The sequence below is a fragment of the Triturus cristatus genome, chromosome 2_2, assembly GCF_964204655.1.
Source record: "Triturus cristatus chromosome 2_2, aTriCri1.1, whole genome shotgun sequence".
Classification (NCBI taxonomy): domain Eukaryota; kingdom Metazoa; phylum Chordata; class Amphibia; order Caudata; family Salamandridae; genus Triturus; species Triturus cristatus.
In genome coordinates, this window is record NC_140582.1 from 1112184600 (window position 1) to 1112207562 (window position 22963).

Here is a 22963-nt window from a genome sequence, read left to right on the forward strand (position 1 = left end):
TCCACAGAAATTACTCCTGAATCAGAAGAGGAGGAGATTGAAGAACCACTTGAGATTATACCTGAAGAAGTAGGGTCTGAAGAAGATAGAGAGGGACAGATTGCGGAAGACCCCCGAGGAGGTGTAGGGAACATTCTTGACAAGCTAGGTGAAGGGACAAGTAGACAGCAAGAAGATTGCGTGTCGGAGACCCGAGGAGGGAAAGAAGTAGGGAAGTCTCAAATAGTGGTGAAAAAGACTGTGGAGCGAAAGAAAACTGCTGAAGAACAAGAGGCATTTGAAACAGAATCGGATGGAAGTGAGAATGGAAAATCAGAGGGTCGAGTTCTGAGAAAGAGAACTTGGATTGGAGAAAGAAATAATACAGAAACAAGACCGAAAAAGGTCGTAAGAGGAGATTTTTGGCCTAACAACAGAGTAAAGAGGCTGAGATACAGACTGATAAGAGGGAATACATCGAAAGCTGAACAAGTGAATGAAGTGTCGAGTCAAAACGAAGTAAAAAGGAAGGAGCAAAAGGAATCAAGAGAACCTGAGGAAATAAAGAGAATTAGAAGACCCAACCAAAAGTACAGATCACCGGAATGGTCTTATGTGGCACTGTCTGAAGAAGGAGAAGAAGAAACAGTGAATCGAGATAATCCGGAGGGGATCTTGAGAAAAGTGGTTGAGGAAAAGGAAGAATCTGTTGGAATCTTAAAAGTTATGCTGACTGACATTGGAGAAGAGTCAGATGCACAGGATGTTGTTGATGATCTGATACAATTTGATGTTGCTGAAGAAGGAGGAGTGAAAAGTGATGAATATCCAAATTGAGTGAACTGAAGAAATCACTTGGAGAAAGTGAAAAGGAGAAAGTCTGAAATTCAGCTGTCTGAAGTAATCCAAAGTTCGAGAAGTTTCAGTAGTGGAGTAGTAGAGGCTAAGTCAAAAGACAAGGTCAAAGTAGTAAAATGGCTAACATAGAGAATAATCAAAATAGATGTGCCTTCTTAAGAAGATGGTGTAGAATGTGCTGCTGCTGTACTGGATTATTAATGCTACTATGGGGTGTTTTAGCTTTATTAGTTACATTTAGAGTTTCAATAGGTACATTTGAAATACATACTGAGAATGAGACAAATGTAGAAAAGAATTCGCAAAAAGTAGTTCCAACTAGAATTAGTAATACTTACATGCATAAAGATAGGTCAATTAATGATTTTTCTAGTAATGTTTTTTCAAAATTGCTATACGAATATGTGAAAACAATGGAAGTAAGGGATTGCTACGTTTGTATGCAATTACCTGCATCCGTTTCAGAGGGTGTTACTTATCACCATTTACCAGCTACGTATGGAATTTCTTGTAGTGTATTAAGTAGTGTTTTTTATCTGTTAGGGAAAATAGATTATAAGATGTCTAACAAAGATAGTATTTTTGGGGACTTGCCAATGAACAAAGAGCTGAATCCAGCTAAAGAAGCTAACATTTTTGGTGAGATTTTTATTGAGAAAGAAGAATTAACATTAGATTACATTTTTAAGAATAATTTAACTTGTAGTTTGGAAGAAGAGGAGAAAGCTTTCCTGAACATGGTGGAGGAAAGGAGATTGAGTATGCATGAAAAGGCAGGGAAATATAAAGTGAGTGAGACAATTTGGGACATTGAGATGGGAAAAGAATTGAGAAATGGAGCTAGTCCAACTTTAGCTTTAGATGCACCACAGAAGGGTAAGCTGTGCATTACAAGAGGGAAATCCCAATATGATACATATTTTGTTGGGACTAGTGAATGTCATGATACATACTTCATTGCAACAGGATGGGGTTTCAGAGGTGATACAATTTTTCCAGGAGTGTATTATGTTTGTGGGAACAAGGCTTATTACAAGTTGCCTGACCATTGGTATGGCACGTGTTATGTGGGCCTGGTTTTTCCAAAGATTTTTCACATAGATAGAATAGAAGATGTAGAACATATTAATTTACTAATGCGCTTCAAGAGGGAAACTTGGTCTGAAATAGTGGGTGACATTTTTTTGAGCTTTAATTCCAGCAGTGGGAATTTCTTTAAATGCTTATGGGATTCGGAAACTGTCAACAGTGGTGGATCGCTTATCGACAAATACCGCTGGAGGGTTTCTTTTGGTGAATACGGAACTAATTGCCGTACGTGCCATGTCTATGCAAAATAGACTTGCTCTTGATATTCTATTGGCTAAGGAGGGTGGAGTTTGTGGAATGCTGAAAGTTCAACATTGTTGCACTTACATTCCAGACGAAAGCAAAGACCTGAAGGTTTATATAAAATATATTACTGATTTGCATGAAGAATTAGTACCACTTGAAGCTGAAAGTATCTGGACTAAATTAGCTAATAAGGTGATAGCTGTTAAGAGTTTTATTGCAAAAATAGGTAGTACTATTATAGGTAAGATATTGTTTCCTTTAACTTGTATAATTGTTGCTTTATTGATATTGAGATTGGTGTGTTTGTGTTGTAAAAACAGGGGAGGGAAAAAGAAATTAATTAAAAGAAATAATGAAAAGAGAAATAAAAGGTTGAAAAGAGAACCACAAGAAATTGAATTAGAAGAATTAAGGGAGAGTGTCTACTTAGAAACAAAGAGGGATGATGAAAGAGTGTCTGGTGTGTAGTGTTGTGTAAGGAGGAAAAAGACATTTCCAATTTCTCCTAAAATGGGACTAAATTTCACTAAATTTTTTTTTGGGGTTATTTGGTGATAAAATCACCAAAGGGGGGATTGCTGGAGCAGGATTTTCTGATGAAAATCTATTGGGTTTTTAAGCTCTGGTTTGTCTATTTGTCATAATTAAATTACTAATTAATAATCATTAATTATTTGTTTTGTGTATATGTTTAAACTTACCAACGTACTAATGAGAAGAAAACCGACACGAGGGAATGCTTTCGTATTGCTATTTAATAAATGTGCATGTTTTATTAAATAAACGTTGCTGAGTGCTGTTTATTTTAAAGCACGAAACGCTTTTTGAATTAATGCTTTTCTGTGTTGCAAAAGCTAGATAATTACATACACATAAGGGTATTAGTGGGGTTAACACTGTTTAATCATTATGCTGTGGTAACGTTGTTTTTGTCTCTTTTAATTAAGATGGTCCATTTTGGCCTAACCTAAAATGTCCGCCGTTTGCAGCCTGGCCTCGAGTGAAAGATTTGTGATGAGAGGGCCTTGCTGAATATGATTGAATCATCTGACCACAGTCTTCGCTTGGTTAAAACTTTCCGTGAGGACAGTAGCAGTGCTGGGCAAATCTCCAAGAACCAAGAAATGTTTGAGTAACCTTGGAGGACAAAGGAGCCATAAAGAATGAGCTGAATGGACTCTGAAGTCATCGTGTTTAGCACTGAGGAAATGTGGATGTTAAAGGATACAATTTTTTAGTTCCTGTTCTGTCTTTTTATTTTTGTGATTTTTTCCTGAGCGGAGATTTTCAAAATGTAGCGATGCTACATCCTTTCCTGCTCGCTCTGCTCAGCGGTTCGGCGGACGTGTAGAACATTTAATGTTTCTTTAATATTGCAAGTTTCATTATAAATATTGTTAGCCTAGAGAGGGTGGGAGGCCACTTTGCCATTTCTTCCCAAACCTGCATTGGTGAGGATCGATGCTGTGAGGACGGTGACTCGGGAGACTTCTACTGAGAGACTTGTCCTGATGACCCATTCTGACATTTAGCTAGAATAGGTAATTATGAGAAAATGATTTATTCTGATTAATTTCTTTTGACTAATTTTGGATAAAGAATCATAATTTTAAATACGGTGTTGGTGATTATTTCTTGTTGATTATTGAGTACTCTATTTGATTATTGTTGTATAGATTGTTTAGATTATGACAATTACAATAACTAGGTCTTATCGACCTCAGTGTAGATGTGGGGTGTTTAGGAGTTTTCTTTCCACAGGTTCAATGCTGGTGGAGTATTTGAGTGTATGTTAGTGAAATGGGCCCTAGTGTATGGTGAGTGTATGTGCGTGTAACTGTGAAATTACTCTATCCGTGGAAGTAGGGAGATTTTGTACACCCCAATCTGCATCAAGTGCGCCAGCTGCTCTCAGGAGGAGAGATGCCTCGGAGAGCATCTTCTGCTGGCACAGCTGCCACCACCTGCTACCTGCCCTGGCACCAGCAGAACTCCACTCCCTCACTAAGCCTCACTGCTGCCACTTATCTGCATGCCCGGGTAAAGTTCTGGATCTGGAGGCCCTGTCAGGACCCCTTCACCTGACCTGATCTGAAGGTGGGGGATTCCATGTGTGTGGGCGGGGATGTGTGTGTGTGTTGGGGGTGTGGGGGCTAGCTTGCCACTTCCTCAGGACAAATGGCCCATGCTGACCCCCTCCAGCGAGGCGAGTGGCAAGAGAGCCCCACAGTGCCAATTAAATACAAACGGTTGACCGCACCTTCAAATTGTTAAAAAAGTAATCAATCAAAGAAGAGACACAGAGCAAAGTGAGTGAGGAGTTACCATGCATCTCGTTTTTGACTGTGATATAAATGCTCCAGCAAAAATAAATGTCCTCTTTATGACACCGGAATACACAAGACCAGTGAACAAACACCCTGGCATTATACTGGTTATAGAAGAATAAAACGTGAGGCCAGTGTAGGATAATTAATCACAAATTACTGTCAATGATAGCAACAAAAACAGGGTCTGAGATGCAACTGGAATTAACTTGATTTTTTGCTCAGATCTCTGGATGCTCTCTCTTTCACCATCTGGGTCACTATTTTTCAACTTCCTCCCAAGCATCCAGGGGCTTTGGAAATGGATGACTGGAAGTGACCATTCTCACCCTGGGAGGAAGGGATAGGTCCTTGGAGTGCACCTTAACAACACACTAATCCACCTTCCCTGTAGAAGCGAGTTGAATCGTTTTCTTCCAGGTAAATGGCAACAGCCACCCTCCCAGAACCCCCATCCTGTGGGCGATGGATGAACAGGAGTTTAAGGGTTCTCACACTCACCATCCACACACACACCCCCAACAAGGCCCCCTGGGGACCGAGGGGAGTTGGAAGGTTCTCACATGCGGTGCCCCTCCACACAGCTGCCCCTGTGAGAATGGAAGCAAATGGAAAGTGTCTCACCTGGGGTCAGAGGGTATAGACTCCAACCCACCCAACCCCCAGCCACCAGCCCCCTGCAGACGGACTGCAGGGTCTCATTTAGATAGGCACCTTCTGAGGGTGCAGGGGAGCTGCTGTTCTGCCACCTTGCTATGTGCACCCAGTACTCCTGGGCGCCGCCGCCTTCGCCTAGTCCTTGCAGGTGCCGGGGACGCCTCACTTTCTCCTACATATAGATTTGCTTATCTGAAAAAGTAGCCCCCAGCCTCATGCCTTCCTCCCAGCCAGACTCACAATGCTCCTTCTGTTTGTTTTCCTTCCCTCTGATGTGAGGCAAAACACCAGCCATATGGTTGCAGTTAATAAATTGTTTCTATGTGTAAACAGGGTTTCTCCTGCTGAGCTGCCTTTTCGTCTGCTGGCTCTTTGGTTAGGGAGGGGGATGCCGACCTACTCACCTGGCACCACACTCACACTATATGGGGGAGACTTAGGGGTGCTTTGCACATTCAGGTCGTGATCTAGGGGCCAACTCACCCGACCACAATCAAGGGGCATCTGAAGTAGGTCCTATAGATGGGGCAGAAGGGGCAGGGGGCTAGCATCCGTTCCCACCACACCACTCCCTGAGATGAATTATTTGGATTAAGGGGGCAGCACCCTTTCTCAGGTACACCACACTCAAGCTATTAAAGAGGCCGCTGGGATGTGTTCTGAAGGAGGGGGGCATTCTTCCTTAGCATATGTGAAATTATTTGGCTTCTCAGCACAGCGCCGGCCCCGCTACATGGCTGTGTCTCTGGGCCGCCAGCAGCTGAGGCTCCAAATGTGGCACTCAGCTGGTCAGCGAGGCTGGAGTACATTAGATCTGCGGCTGATAGCGTGGGCGAGAGATTACAGACCCGCCTCCATAGGCAGGCAGCCCTCTATTAATGCCAACACCCCCTTAAAGAAGCATAGGCTGGAATGGCGCTATGCGTGAGCTGTGCCTTGGTGTGTGCATGAGTGAAAATAAAAAAAACAAGCGGTCGCGATCGTCCTGGCAGCTTCGAAAGTGAAAGTACACACAGTGCGCTGAATGTAAACAAAGCACGTCGGCCTGTCTCAAGTGGGACAAACTCAATCAAGAAAATAGTGCCTACAGCATAAAAATAACACATACTGTGTGAGAACCGAAGGAAAGGGGCCAAAAGTCATGGAGGATACTAATGACGACATGGCCGTACTAATGAGGGACTAACTAGCCTATTAAGGAATCAGACTCAAGCATTTACGAAGGACAAAGACATAAGCCAATGAAAAATATGAGTGGGTAGTGGGCGGGGCTTCTCCTCCATACTCTACCTACAACAGATCGCCAGAGCAGAGCTTGTGCGCTGACTCAGGCTCGACCTAAAAATGAACCCCACAACCAGCCAGAAAATACTTTTGTTACTGTTTTACTACTAGTCCAATGCAGGTATCTTCCTGCTATGTACTGCTTACTTCCCACCAGCAAACCAAAAGATGTTACAGTTTGAGGAAAATGTGATCTTCAATCACTAGAATTGGTGAATAATCTACTGTGAAACAGATGAGCTGATATAATGCTTTGTTGAGCCATGACCCTTTCATTGCAATAGCTTGCCTTCCATTTTCTTTCTTAGGCATTGTTTTACAATTCAAAAATGTTTTAAAGCATATTTTGCAGTTTCAGTATTTTGGAGCAACTGTAGCAGTTAGACGTAATACGTAAGTTTGTGATTGTTTTCCTCTTATTGAAAGAAAAGTATCATTCCGACTTTCTGAATATGACCCAACATTTTTCAGACCCAGTGCAAGTATAGATAAAAAAAAAACATTTTGCACATGCCCCTTTTCTCAAAATAGGCAGGACATAAAAAAATTCCCTTTTCTACGTCCCATGTCTAAAATTCCACAATTCATTGAAACAACGGGAGGACAACCGAATTTCACAACCACTCTACCTTTTGGTGGCAATACAATTTTTTTCTCTAGCGTTACATTTCATTTCATAAATCTTTATTCGATTGTGAATACAAACATAAAAAGAGCATAATTTGATAAAAATGAAAACATATACACATGGTGTGGCCACAAACAAAAACCATAAAAGTTGTGAGAAACAGTATTAATATCACAGAAAATTAAGAAACCTGCATTAGAAACAACAAAAATAATTAGTCGGATCTTGAATGCCTCGATCTCAATGCAGCTTGTAAGAAACAGGAGAGCTCAAATACAACATGTTCATTAGGGAGCAGCTTCAAACACACGAGCACTGGGCAAGTGTGCGTGAAATTCAGGGATTTCACCAACAGGATGATAAACAATTTTCTGGGCACACTAAAATACTTACAGAACAACATAAAATGTATGGTGTCCTGTAGAGACATATTGTCGCAGCCGCCGGGCGCTAAAATCCCAGGTTGACACCATTCACTGGGTGAATCCAGAAGATGGTGCAATGGATTAAACATGCATCTTGCAAAAACAAATATGTCACTCACATTGGACACAAACTAAAGAAGGCTCCACACCCGGAACTGTTTTAAAGAGCATACACCCCTGGACCATGCAATTTATCAGCTCAGCTTGATGTCTTTGTAACGATATGTGGTTTAGCAGATCCCTCACCCTTTTCAATTCCAATGGGGTCAGGAAAAGAGGGTTATATAATATGTCCTCCCTACCCAAGCTGACTAGAACTGCCATCACATAAGCAATCCAAGGAATTTTGTGCGCATAATCAAGGGACAGGCAATTGGAGAGGATCTGTCTGTTCAGCTTGAGTCCCTCCACAGTGCAGAACTTAATCCAGCATATCAAAGGCCGAAGAGCATCTATGACACCTATAAATTCAATTCCAAGCTCCTTATAGACAGAGGAGGCAGGGGTACTTTTAGGGATCTGCACCAAGCCTCTTAAGAACAGATTTGTATTTACCTTTGTGTATCCTCATACCTTTCCTGCCAAGACTTCTGAGACACATGTAGCCGGATAGATCTTAAGTAGAGTACCTGGAATGAGGAACCCAGCCTCTGGGTAAAGCTAGCCACTGCCCCCGTAGCCTTAGCAAGTTCACACATCCTCCCCTTAATCAAGGGTTAGCAATGTTTCTTCTGAATTACCACTGCAGTAACCCTTGGGAGCATATTGGCAAGTAAATGTCAGTGTGCTCCTTTCATCCATCCTCTGGTGTTGAGCATAGAGGGGTATGTTTAGTAGGATTTTACGCCATGTTTACATCACAAAAGTGACACAAATCAATGCAAAATCTTTTAATCCCTATTTACTTCCCAGCGCAAAACTTGTTTTGCACTGGAAATTCACTTGAAAGTAACGCAAAGCCCTACTTTGTGTTACTGAGCCCCAAAGGGGAATTCCAGAGGTAGTGCATGGGCGTTCCATTGCAACCACCCAAGTTTTTTAACATAAAACTCTATTTACATAAAAAAGAAGACAGGTATTTACAGCAAAAAAGTGGGTCAATTTCAAATAGGCACTATGAAGGAGAACGAAAAGCTTTAAACTCCTCTCTTTTCTGAGTTTGCATGTGTGCTGCACTGCACAACACACATACAAAGTGGGTAAAGGTTTAACGTTGTCTAGGCATAGTATTTTGCACTGGAAGTGAAGCCTTCCAGTGCAAAACCTATGCTAGATTCATGGAGACACCCTTGCACTAGGGTGCAAAGGCGTGTCCATGGCCCACGGCCGCACATTCCGTGCAGCATGTTCAGCTGCTGCTCTGCACTGCATGATTATCAAGTGAATATGGGCCGGAATTCGGTGCATAAGACACTAGTGGGTACGTATGCAGTGCGTTTTCTGTATTGAGCCCAAATCGGAAGTAGGACAATGGATGCTGTCAGATCAGCCCTTCTCCTGAATATAGGTACAGATTTTGAATTAAACCTGCTTTCTCTGAAACTGTGGCTGTGCAAAGAAACGTTACCCCAAGTAATTGTGAAAATGGTGTTTCAAGAATTGGGCTCTGTTGGACTCGGCCCTTCTGGCAGGTTCACCCCTGAAACTTTTTGCTTTTTACTGTGACCTGGTGTTAGTGATTTTTGGCTTCTGCGCACTTTTCCACTGTGTCCCAGGGTAAAGTGCGTGCGTGTAGTGAGGTTGGCCTGCCCTCCAGTAGGAATGCATGGGGGAATGTATGTGTCCCCGGTGGTTCCTGATACGTGGGGAGTGCAGGTGCGAGTTTGGTATGTGCGGACTCGTGTGATGAAATGCTGCGCGATGATGTGTGCGGTGTCAATTTACCTAGTGTGGAAGTGCCACTTCTAGAAGTTGGCATTTCTGTGTGCAGTGTGAGATAAATGCCTTGTCTGGCGATTGGCTGGCTGAGGTCATGTGGTGGGCTAGGGAATCCCCAGAGTCAGGATGAGTCACCCAGTGGTGAATGGGGAGATCAGCAGCCAGATGGGTGGGAGGAGTGCACCTGAATAGGGCTGGGCTTTCCCCACACAATGCTGGCTCCGCCCCCTGTGGTGCGACTGATGACCCTGGCCTGTCCTGTGAAAGGAAGGAGAGGAGCTGAGCAAAACAAAGTGCTCAAGTGCTCCTGAACCAGTTGTAACTGGTTTGCCCCTTCCCTGCACCTTGAGACAAAGGAAACCTGTGTATAAGAAGGGGCTGTGACCCCATGTAAAATGTTCTCTGCTGATCCTAACTTGAGGGGGCCTGCTGCTGCTGGGCGCCTGGAGAGGCCCCCTCTGGGGACTGCCTCCCTGCTGGAGGGCCCTCTGAGCTGGCCCCTGGGCCCAGTCTTTGCCCCCCCTGCATTCTAGGGCCTTTTCCTGGAAGACTTTCCCTGAACCTAGCGCCTGGAAGAGCGCTTTTCTTGCCTTTTTCTTTGAGGAGAAGTGCCTTGTCTGGACTGAGGAGCGCCTTGGTTGTGGCCAGCAGCGCTGAGCTGCGATAATTAGCGAGGGAACACTGACGTAGGGATTCCCCCGCTTTCTGCCGTGTCGTAAAGCATTGTGGCGCTCGTTAGCGGGTGCCCACCCCGCTTATTTTGGTATTTAAAGTACGGGTGCCTACCCCGCGTTATTGCCGCCTTAAGAATTAGCTTTTTCGTAAAAACGGGTGCCCACCCCGCAACCATCTGAATACCCCTAGCGGGTGCCCACCCCGCCAGGGACTTATGGTAAAGTTAAACGGGAGCCTACCCCGTGCTGGTGCCGGTAGCGAGAACCACGAAGGACCGTCAGGGCCGCCGCGCTGCCCACGGTGACCCGGAAGCAGTCCGGGAAGCCCTGGTCGTGGGCAGGGCCTGATCCAGAAGAAGAGTCCAGGTGGGAGCCCTCCCCGTGCTGGACGGTGCCGAAGGAGCGAGGAGTGTCGCAGTGGCTGGCGGGGCTCCCGTGCCAGTGAGAGCCCTGCGTGCGTCTGCAGAGTCCGTGGCATCAGGAGGAGCCCCGAGAGGTCCCAGGAGAGGAGTCCTGCAGAGCCCCGGTGAGTGAGGGGGGGTCGCTCCCACGCTAGGGCGTGATATCTTGCTGAGTCCCCCGAGCGGGACTCCAACGTTTAACGGGGCACATTGTTCTAGAGCCTAGATGGCTCCAACGTGGGGGCATATTTGTTTAAGAGCCCGAGTGAGGCTCCAACATACGGGGGCATTCCTTTGGTGATAAGAGCGGCCCCGGAAGGCAGCGGGCCACTCCAACATTGTCCTGGGGCAGATTGGTGTTTTCGAGCCCACGAGGCTCCCACGCTGTGATGGGCATGTTTCCCTTGCCGATCTAGAGCCAGAGAAGGCTCCCACGCCGGGCATCATGTTTGGTTTAGAGCGCTAGTGCGCTCCAACGTGTGACATACTGCTTTAAAAGTGGTGCCCAGGCTCATTTCCACAGCTGCCCAGCACTTAGTGGGCAGCTGCAACGTTTAGGTTGTGGCCCTTTGCGCTTTGCCTTGACTGCGTGCGCAGTCCAGCATTGACTCTATGGACAAAGGGGCGTTTGAGCCCCTGAGAGGCCAAGTTGGCCTGGGGACAGTTTCCCTGTGTTGTGCCCGCCCCTAGGGTGCATGGTTATTTTAACATGTCTACTTTTGCGCAATGTGCACTGCCTTTATGCTGTTTTCACTCCAAACTGTGTTTATGCCTAGGAGATTGTTTTTCCTAGTATAGATTATACTTGTGTGTTCATGGTTCCCTGCTTGATGTGTACCTAAGGTGTTTTAGGATTGCGTAGGGTGTACTTACCTGTTACCAGTGGTTACTGGTTGTGCGCTACATTTATTATTTGTTCTACATGTCTACATTTACAATTTGGTGATTTGTGATAATTCTGACAGTGGTCCATGTGGCCCTGTCTTATGTAGATAATTCCCCTGTAAATTCTGCCTGTGCCAGTGGCACATTGTAAAGTGTGTATTTATTATCTAATGTGTTCGGTAAAATACAAAGGCTATTTTTATATATAACCTTGTGTGGAGTTTCTTTTGTGGTGGGCCTTGGGTGTTGTTGCTGGGTGCGCGCGCAAACGCTTTACACATTGCCTCCGGGATAAGCCTGACTGCTCGTGCCAAGCTACCAAGGGGGTGAGCAGGGGTTATCTTTGGCGTGTAACTCCCGAGCCCTGACTAGAGTGGTGGTTTCTGCCTGGCTTTGGCGCAAGCCCTAGCTAACCAGAAATCCCATTTCTAACATTGGTGATCAGTGTTGGGATAGGACTTGCGTTTGCGCTGTACCGCAGCAGCAACTGGCTGCACTACAAAACTCTGCATTTTAGATAATCACGTATTTGGGGATTATTGTTTTGAGTTCCATTATTTCTTCTCCTAAAGGTGTCCTTTGTGAATTGTGTACTCCTGTTTTAGCTCAGACACCTAGGTTCCTTGTGTTGAACTTTTCTCGAGAACGTCTGCCAAAATGGAGCCTGCTTTTAATTTCTGTGGTCTGTTTGGATACAGTATGTTAGAGTTGGTCAGATTCTGTGAAGAGAGAGACATAGAGGTTGGTGAGTCAGACACCCAGTTCAAACTGAGGGACAACCTGATCCTATGGCAAAAGGAGGAATGGGAACGTGAGCGCAGTGAGGAGGAGAGGGCCCGGGCCACACGCCAAGAGGGTGGTGGGTCTGAGGGGAGCCCTGAGTAATCTGAAGAGGAGGAAGAAAGTGACAGGACAGGGACGCCAGTAGATAGTGAAGACCCCATAGATAGGGAGTCCCTTGCTGGGTCCAGTGTCAGGAGCAGCACCCCATCCCTTTTCCTGTCCCCAGAGGAGTGGGTAGATAGGAGGGAAGAGAGGGAGCCTCAGCAGGCCATAGAACAACTCAGGATAGAGCATGCCAAGCTGGAGCCCGAGAGGATCTTAGCTCAGAAGCAGATGGCGGAGGCTGAGAGGGCCTTTGCCAGAGAGAAACTAGCTCTGGAGGGTAAGTTGTCACCTGAGCGCAGTTGTGGTTATCTGGATTCCCCAGGGAGGGTAGAGTCCAGTGGTGGCAGCGATAGAGAGTCCAGTGCAGAGAGTCCCATTCCCAGTTCCCAGAGTATGGTACCTGTTTCCCAATAAGAGGAGTATAGGTTGAAATTCAGGGGCAGTAAGAAACTGTCTCACCAGGATTGGGGGTAGTTTGCGGATGAATGTAGTGATGCACTGTTTGATTGGATAAGGGTTAACACGAAACAGGATTTTGAAGGACTGCTCAATCTGGTTATCAAAGAGCAGATGCTCAGTTGTTGTTTTCCCGGGTTGCGCCAACACCTGTTGGAGTGTGGGTTCACTAGTCCATGGAGACTTGCAGAAGAAGCGGACCGCTGGGAAAGTGCCAGAGGTTCTGATGAGGTATAGGAGAGTACTTCCAACAGTAGTGGCTCAGGTATCTTCCCGTCCAGTATGGGGGAAGAGGCTCAGAGTAGCCCAGCTAGTTCCCAGAGTAGTGAGAGGGGTGTAGGGGCTCACAACCTATCTCAGTGGAGTAGGAGTGAGTGGGTGACTTCGAGTCCCCAGAGGCCCGAAACCCAGTCACAGAGCCTGGATAGTTTCTTCAGGGAACACCAGGATGGGGGCCTAGGCTGTCCTGTTAGTCCATTTGAGGAGGATCACCTAGTGTATGGAGAACCTGGAGCATCTGTAAGTAGAGCTCCAGTGGTTCTGGTGTCTGGCAGTACCGCTCCAGTAGGGAGGGTACAGAAGTCCAGCGAGAGGAGTGGCATGGGGCTGTGTTCCCCAGTGGAGGAGCCAGTGGGTCAGGGGCCAGCCAGGAGGGCTGAGTCTCCTAGTGGTGACCCTGGTGACCACACGTCTGTCCTGGGGATCTTCACGCACTGTCAGGTGGACAGGGGACGGGAGATCTGCGCCAGGCAGACTGTCACGCAACATATGAGGCATATGTTACCCTCGGGGGGATGGTGTGTAAGTCCCCAGAAGTCCTGGAGTGCCAGGCAAGTACTCAGCCAAAGAGTTTAGACCCCTGGTTGGGAGGCCAGGTTCAGGATCAGCCTGACCTGGAGGGAAGGACGACTGTAAGCAGAGTCCTGACCGATGTAGCTGTTAGGGGCACCACTCCAGTTGGGAGGGTGCCGGACTCTGGAAGGGGGTGCAGAGGGAGGGAGTCCTCGCCTCTGACCCCGGTGCAACCTGAGGGGTTAAACCCTAGGTTGGGAGACCAGTTCTCAGGAAGAGGTCCTGAGCTGGTGGGTGAATTGCGTTACGAGGTCGTCTCTCAGAGGAAGAGAGGGCGGAACCCTAGAAGAAGAGGTAGGGGGAGGAGAGCCTCGCCCGTGACTGTTGGTCAGCTTGAGGGTACAGACCCTAGGCTGGAGGATCAGTGGCAGTTTAGAACTGCCGTGATGAGGGGTAGAGTGGAGAATGGTTGCTATGTGCCAGGGGTTACTACCCCCCACTCTGTGGTTAGGCAAGGACCAGTAGTATCTGGATGGCCTAGTGCCTGGTCCTGGCCGCGCATAGCTGAGGAGTACCAGTGGGATAGGCCAGTTGGTCCGCCGAGTTTTTTCAGAGGGAACCACGTGGGTTCAGAGTGGCGTAAAACCAGAGAGTGTCCCTGCCGTTGCGGGCCTGCGTCCGTGTTTTATCGCCCCAAGCAGGGAAGACCATCACGGTGGTGATTGGTCTACCCTGCATTTTGGCTGGAAGGGGGTTGTGTTGGACTCAGCCCTTCTGGCAGGTTCACCCCTGAAACCTTTTGCTTTTTACTGTGACCTGGTGTTAGTGATTTTTGGCTTCTGCGCACTTTACCACTGTGTCCCAGGATAAAGTGTGTGTGTGTAGTGAGGTTGGCCTGCCCTCCCATAGGAATGCATGGGGGAATGTATGTGTCCCTGGTGGTTCCTGATGCGTGGGGATGTGCATGTGCGAGTTTGGTATGTGCGGACTCGTGTGATGAAATGCTGCGCGATGATGTGTGCGGTGTCAATGTACCTAGTGTGGAAGTGCCACTTCTAGAAGTTGGCATTTCTGTGTGCAGTGTGAGATAAGTGCCTTGTCTGGCAATTGGCTGGCTGAGGTCATGTGATGTGCTAGGGAATCCCCAGAGTCAGGATGAGTCACCCAGTGGTGAATGGGGAGATCAGCAGCCAGATGGATGGGAGGAGTGCTCCTGGGACCTGAATAGGGCTGGGCTTTCCCCACACAATGCTGGCTCCGACCCCTGTGGTGCGACTGATGACCCTGGCCTGTCCTGTGAAAGAAGGAGAGGAGCTGAGCAATACAAAGTGCTCAAGTGCACCTTGAGACAAAGGAAACCTGTGTATAAGAAGGGGCTGTGACCCCATGTAAAATGTTCTCTGCTGATCCTAACTTTAGGGAGCCTGCTGCTGCTGGGCGCCAGGAGAGACCGCCTCTGGGGACTGCCTCCCTGCAGGAGGGCCCTGTGAGCTGGCCCCTGGGCCCAGTCTTTGCCCCCCCCTGCATCTAGGGCCTTTTCCTGGAAGACTTTCCCTGAACCTAGCGCCTGGAAGAGCGCTTTTCTTGCCTTTTTCTTTGGGGAGAAGTGCCTTGTCTGGACTGAGGAGTGCCTTGGTTGTGGCCAGCAGTGCTGAGCTGCGATAATTAGCGAGGGAACCCCGACGTAGGGATTCCCCCGCTTTCTGCCGTGTCATAAAGCATTGTGGCGCTCGTTAGCGGGTGCCCACCCCGCTTATTTCGGTATTTAAACTATGGGTGCCTACCCCGCGTTATATTGCCGCCTTAAGGATTCGCTTTTTCGTAAAAACGGGTGACCACCCCGCATCCATCTGAATACCCCTAGCGGATGCCCACCCCGCCAGGGACTTATGGTAAAGTTAAACGGGAGCCTACCCCGTGCTGGTGCTGGTAGCGAGAACCACGAAGGACCGTCAGAGCCGCCGCGCTGCCCGCGGTGACCCGGAAGCAGTCCGGGAAGCCCTGGTCGTGGGCGGGGCCTGATCCGGAAGAAGAGTCCAGGTGGGAGCCCACCCCGCGCTGGACAGTGCCCGAAGGAACGAGGAGTGCCGCAGTGGCTGGAGGGGCTCCCGTGCTGGTGAGAGTCCCGTGTGCGGCTGCAGAGTCCGCGGCATCAGGAGGAGCCCCGAGAGGTCCCAGGAGAGGAGTCCTGCAGAGCCCCGGTGAGTGAGGGGGGTCGCTCCCACGCTAAGGCCTGATATCTTGCTGAGTCCCCCGAGCGGGACTCCAACGTTTAACGGGGCACATTGTTCTAGAGCCTAGACGGCTCCAACGCGGGGGCATATTTGTTTAAGAGCCCGAGTGAGGCTCCAACATACGGGTCCATTCCTTTGGTGATAAGAGCGGCCCCAGAAGGCAGCGGGCCGCTCCAACGTTTTCCCGGGGGCAGATTGGTGTTTTCGAGCCCATGAGGCTCCCACGCTCTGTTGGGCACGTTTCCCTTGCCGATCTAGAGGCAGAGAAGGCTCCCACGCCGGGCATCATGTTTGGTTTAGAGCGCTAGTGCGCTCCAACGTGTGACATACTGTTTTAAAGGCACAGTGGTGCCCAGGCTCATTTCCACAGCTGCCCAGCACTTAGTGGGCAGCTGCAACGTTTAGGTTGTGGCCCTTTGCGCTTTGCCTTGACTGCATGCGCAGTCCAGCCCTGACTCTATGGACAAAGGGGCGTTTGAGCCCCTGAGAGGCCAAGTTGGCCTGGGGACAGTTTCCCTGTGTTGTGCCCTCCCCTAGGGTGCATGGGTATTTTAACATGTCTACTTATGCGCAATGTGCACTGCCTTTATGCTGTTTTCAATCCTAAACTGTGTTTATGCCCAGGAGATTGTTTTTCCTAGTATAGATTATACTAGTGTGTTCATGGTTTCCTGCGTGATGTGTACCTAAGGTGTTTTAGGATTGCATAGGGTGTACTTACCTGTTACCAGTGGTTACTGGTTGTGCGCTAAATTTATTATTTGTTCTACATGTCTACATTTACAATTTGGTGATTTGTGATAATTCTGACAGTGGTCCATGTGGCCCTGTCTTATTTAGATAATTCCCCTGTAAATTCTGCCCGTGACAGTGGCACATTGTGAAGTTTGTATTTATTATCTAATGTGTTTGGTATAATACAAAGGCTATTTTTATATATAACCTTGTGTGGAGTTTCTTTTGTGGTGGGCCTTGGGTGTTGTTGCTGGGTGCGCGCGCAAACGCTTTACACATTGCCTCCGGGATAAGCCTGACTGCTCGTGCCAAGCTACCAAGGGGGTGAGCAGGGGTTATCTTTGGCGTGTAACTCCCCAGCCCTGACTAGAGTGGTGGTTTCTGCCTGGCTTTGGCGCAAGCCCTAGCCAACCAGAAATCACATTTCTAACAGGCTCAGAGCCCAGAACTCTATTTTTGGGTAGACTGGAGACACAGCAAAATTCCCCAACAGTTTAAGATGCACCTAGGACTTTGCGTTAAATAGTCAGGTTATTGTGGTCTGCACCACCTGGATGTGTCACAAAGAAGAACAAAGTGAAAAAGAGAGCAGGACTTGGTGCCTATGAATTCGAATTTGGAAAACATACTTGTTGCTCTTTGACAACATATTATATCCATGCTACCGTTTACGTTTCGCACGTTTGCGGGCGTAGGGTGGCAGTCACAATGCCGGTTTTGCCAATAATCCCTATTGAACTGCAATTACAATTTAAATGTCACTGTGTTTGCTTACAGTCCGTGATTGTCAATCGACGGGTTGCTTTAAATTATTTACGCAGCAGTAAGTATTGAGTAACCATTTTACAGAGCTGTTCTTGTAAAGTGTGACCAGATAACAAAATTCGCAATTGACTTTGACACTTTTATAAGTGCCAATTAACTTTCTGTTCATTTTCTTTTTTATTGCATAGCAGGGAAAACCTATAAATTTCTTATGAGCCTTGCATATTTTACTGCTTTTGTACTGTACAGCAGAGCGTCTCTGCTCAATCAATTATCCAAATACATGCCCCAGAAATCCATCTCATGCTCAGCCCTATGGGAGCGAATTATAAGCGTAAAACTAGCAGATCCTTTATCCAGAGGGCAGCAAGGGTAATTTGTGACTGTATTTAACTACCGAGGCTATTGGTGGAGTGCTTCCATATTCTGTTCCTCTAGCTTCTTTGGAATTTTTTGTAGGACCTTGTCAAGGGATATTAAATCATACAAAACGCTGTACTCTTTAGTTCAAAAATTCAAACATTGACTTTTTCACCCCCGAGTCTGGGCTGAGATCCAGAAATGCGACTGAAGCGCATTAACCCTGATTGCTGTAGAAAATTACATGGAAAATATTTTTCTGTGGTTGTTGCACAAAGTCTGCATTACGGTATTTACGTACAGAACTGCTGGCTTTCTAGAATAAACAGTTTTGGTTAATAAAGTATATAGGACGTATGATAATGAAACATTTTCAAGCATTAGCGTCAACGACTTCCAGTTCTATTAAGGATGCGTAGGTGAGGATTATGCTTCTGTGGATTTACTGAAAACTTACAGCAGCTAATAAAAACACACTGAAAGAAAACTACATTTCCCATAAAACCATCGACCAATCAGTGGCCACCAACGCCGATATTACAGACAACTCACAAGGACTCCTCCTCTTTCTTTGCAAGTCAAAGGTTCGCACACATAACCCAAGAAACTGAACATTTCAACTTGGTCAATGCGACCATCAATCCACTGGTCCTTTGAACATGATCCTATGGAATAAACTCTGTAAGCACCAACAAGAATATCGACAACATAAGAAACAGGAATCGTTCGCACCTTCAGCCCCAGATATGCTCAACTCTGCTTTTGGTGTGGAGCTGAACAGCGACAACTCATTTTAGCTGAAAGAAACTGGAGAAACTGGAGACAAAGACCACCGGGATCCAATCTCTCAGTTCTACAGACTGATACCCATAATTATCTTCAAAGAAAAATCTGCCTTCCTCCAAGTTCAACTGGTGGTGCTCAGGTTACTCTCCAGCATGAAGCCGGCATCCCACATCTCTGACCCCCTCCCTGCTGCGATGGGGAAAAATCTAAGGCTCATCATCTCACAAATTTGGATCAAAATCATCAACTTCTCCCTGTCTAGCGGCTCTATGCCAGCTCCCCTCAAACTCAGCCAGGTCACCACCCCTCATCAGAAAACGGACGTATAACAACCTCCCCCTCCTCACAAAACCATGGAAAAATGTGTGCTGAACACCAGGGCCTCACTTTTGGAGATGAAGTCGTGGACGATATCTTGTCAGGTGCACCACTTTTGGCAGACTTCAATATTGCCAAAAGAATAGCTCAGAGCCCGGATTGGGAAACACTAACCAAAATGAAGAAAAACCATATCCGGACAATCTTACATGGGGTGATCCTCACAGAATACCTCAGGAGTAACACTGCTCTTAGGAGTTTAATTGTTACTAATGCTCCCAGAATCTTTCTAAATGACCCAGCCTTTTGACGGGACTGGGCGAAAATTGCATGGCATTGCACAAGGGACTGGATTGTGTTAATTATACAAACAGCCAAAAGACTTTCAGACGCTATCGTCATAGAAATACAGGCGACTGAGAACCAATTTAAAACCACTCAAACCCACTACAAGAAAATATTGGATGAGGTTAATAAAGAGATACATGAATAGAGAGAAATTCTCACGCAGTCAAAAATTCAGAAGTTTCAAAAGGATCACAAAAAAATGTCCTACTCCAAAACGTATCCCTACTCTGAAGAGGAGTATCAAGCCCCAAAACGAAACAACTCCATAACAAGTTCAGACGATGATTCCTCAGATAGCAGCAATTCGAGCATCAGAAGCTATCAGAACCAACAGAGAGGAAGAGGGAGACAACACTTGTGGCAACAACAGTGGCAACAAGGACCCACTGGGAACCAAATATAGTTCCAGCAAGGATTTCCACAAATGCCTCCACAGATGATGTTTGGTTGGAACCCCCATTTCGGACCTATGAAAAATCCATATATGAACAAGCCCCCCAGGTTTCCATTTCTAGGGAACGGTCGCAGAGGATGGGGAAGGCGCAGAAGACAACAACAAGTCCATTGGGAAGATGATCTAAACCAAGGAGCGAACACAAGGAGCAAGTCGCTGAACAAACAGGGGGGACCCAGCACAAGCTGGACCTAGTGACTAACTTCTCATCACATATTCTGACGGATGACGAGACAAACCTGTTAAACAAAGGCTTAGGGTTTGTACCTACTGCAAACCTCAACAAGTTTCGCCTACATTGTGAAATGGCTGACTTTTTCAGAAAATTGATACTCAAAGCCTTTTTCCAGAACCACATGGAGATGGAGGCTTCACTCACCCAAATAGATGGAGACACTGATTTTAAGATCAAATCCAAATGTATGCCCCCACCTAGTGCAATACCTTGCGAACTGGCAGCCTTTGAGCAAGCAGTGTTCAAAGACATTGAAGATCTACCCGAAAAAAAGCCTTTCAAGAACATAAGCAAAAAAGACTTTGAGGTTATAACATCGCTAAGAAACAACAACACCATCATCATCAAACCGGCAGACCAAGGGGGTGGCATAGTTCTCCAAGAGAAATGCGACTACCATAAGGAATGTCTGTGTCTACTCAGCGATAGACGCAACTACCACCCTTTACAAGAAGACCCAACTAACAGACTAAGAAATACCATCATAGAACTAGTGAGTGATGCAGAACAAAATTGTCATATCAGCAGAAAAGAAGCTCAATTCCTCATCACCAACAGTGGAAAAACGCAATATTTTTACACCATTCCCAAGTGCATAAAAACAAAGTACCACCACCAGGCCGACCAATCGTGTCCGGTATCAAATCTGTATTGGAACCACTATCCAAATTCTGGGACTTCTATTTACAACCACTAGTGAGAGCCACTCACACCCATTTGCAGGACACTAAAAACCTATTGGATAAAATAAAAGATCTAGCTTTTGACCCCAGCACTTCATTTCTAGTGAGTCTCGATGTGGAACGTCTTTACACAAGCTTACCCCAGGATGACACATTGAGAGTACTCGAAACCACCTTGAAAGAAGGTATATGGGAGTACATAACACCCATATCTTTCATCATGGAATGTGCTAAACTGGCTCTAAAGGAAAATTATTTTGAATACGATGGACAGCTGTACCTTCAAACATACAGAACCTCGATGGGTAGTGCCTTCACCCCTAGTGTGGCAGGACTTTATGTCTTCAACTTTGAAAAAACTCATCTCTTCCCTCCCTCAATGCCCTTTGTACAACACATCCGTTTCTATAAAAGATACATAGATGATGTATTCTTAATCTGGGAAGGCTCTGAATCTTTATTTGACGATTTCCTTATCTGGATAAACGGCTGTAATCCTAATCTGAAATTTACCAGTACGATTAGCAGAAACAGCATCATTTTCTTGATCTAGATATTTCCCATGCTAATGGTATGTTGGAAACTAGAACCCACTTTAAGAAGACAGCAAAGAATTCACTGCTTCACTTCTCAAGCTTTCACCCTCGAAATCTGAGACAAAATTAGCTATGTGGGCAATATTTGAGGTTACGTAGAAACTGCAGTAATATATCTGAATTCAAACAACAAGTGCAAAGCCTGACCAAAAAACTGCAACAGCGAGGCTATCCTGACAGGATTACCAGCAAAGCAAGGAAAAGAGCTCGCAACCAAAACAGGTAAGTGGTCACTCCTTTGAGTGGATCGTCTCCGTTGATTTTGCCCGTGCAAAATAGTCCTACCTCTCTCATTTGTTTTTTGAAAAGTGTGTGCTTGTCTAACTCAACAACCATTTTGAAAAATACAACCTGCTTGACATCTTCTAATCCGGGTTCAGGAAAGGCTGCAGTACAGAGACTGCTATACTAAACATCATGAAAGGCCTACAAAGATCTTTGGTCAGCTACCAGGCCTACCTCCTAGTCCTTCTAGACCTCTGGGCTGCCACTGACACTGTCAACCACAGCATCCGCCTGAACACACTGTCACAACAGGCAGGTATCAATGGGACTGTCATTTGGTGGTGCTCTTCCTTTCTAAGCCAACACTCATAGCTAATAAAGCTCAACAACTCAACCTCAAAAACACTCCCAAGGAACCCCTCAATAATCAAACTTGTCTTGCATACTATTCCAACTCTAAATGGAACCCATTGCAATGATCCTGAAGCAAGCTGGAATAGAATACCATCTATATGCAGATGAAACCCAACTCTACATGAAAATGTAATCAGTCAAAGACATCCAGCACCTAAATAACACTCTACTCGCAGTTCAAGCCTGGTTGACCAGCAACCACCTCAAACTCAACCCCAGAAAAGTTGAACTCCTTCTCATCTATTTGAGAGAAATATCCTTTTCCGTAGAATGCTGGCCTGAGAACCTCATGGCTTTAAACTGAAAATTGTCCATCTCCAACTGCCTTAAATCCCTAGGGATTACATTCGGTTCCCACCTAAGCATGAAAGACCATATCAATGCATCTGCAAAAAGCCCATTATACATGCTGAAAAAATCAAAAAAGTTAAACCCTTCATCCCCAGTAAAGACTTAAAGACTGTGGTGCAATCCTCAGTCTTCCCCAGCTAGACTATGGCAATGCAATGGATACAGGCGCCTCAATATCCTACATAGCCCCACTGAAAGCCACTATCCACACTGCGGCTAGAATTGTATTGGGGAAAAGGCTCTTTGATCACATCACTACCACCCTCAAAAAACTCAACTGGCTACCAATCAAGGCTAGGGCAATACTAAAAACTGCCTGCATAACCCACAAAGTTCTTGTGAAAAGCCAATCTACCTCACAAATAAATTATCAAAAGCCAGCCAAAAGAGACTACTATGAAGCCCAAACAGAATACTCTTGATCCCTCCAAAATTTTAGACAGAGAATTCGTGCAACACCTCCTTCTCCAGGAAAGCACCAAAATTCTGGAACTCCCTACCATGGGACCTGTGGGAAATTCAACTCTTTCCTCGCTTCAAGAAGAAACCGAAGCTTCTCCTACTCAGCAAATACCTAAACCCACCTTAATACTACTGCCTAACCTGCAGGCTCCCTCCCTGCTCCCTCAAAATAAATCTGTGCACTACTACCCTGGAGTAATCTGTGCCTCTAGTTCCCCCCATCGATAAGAGGCCTTACCTCAGCTACCTCCTATAATAACTGTCTTTACTTCTGTTCAGCCTGTTTTGTCGTTTTTTCTTTTCCTACTATGTGTTTTGCTGTATTTTTTTACTTAACTGGTTATTTTGAACAATTGCAGCTGTGCTCTGCAAAACTATATATATTTTGTATACCGTAATGATGTCAAAATTGTATCAGCATTCTTCCCACAATGTCCTTGTACACCTCGTCACATAATGTCACTACGTATCTATTTTCATCCCAAATGTATCTTACATATTTCGGCTTATGCAATTTCATACCTCGTATA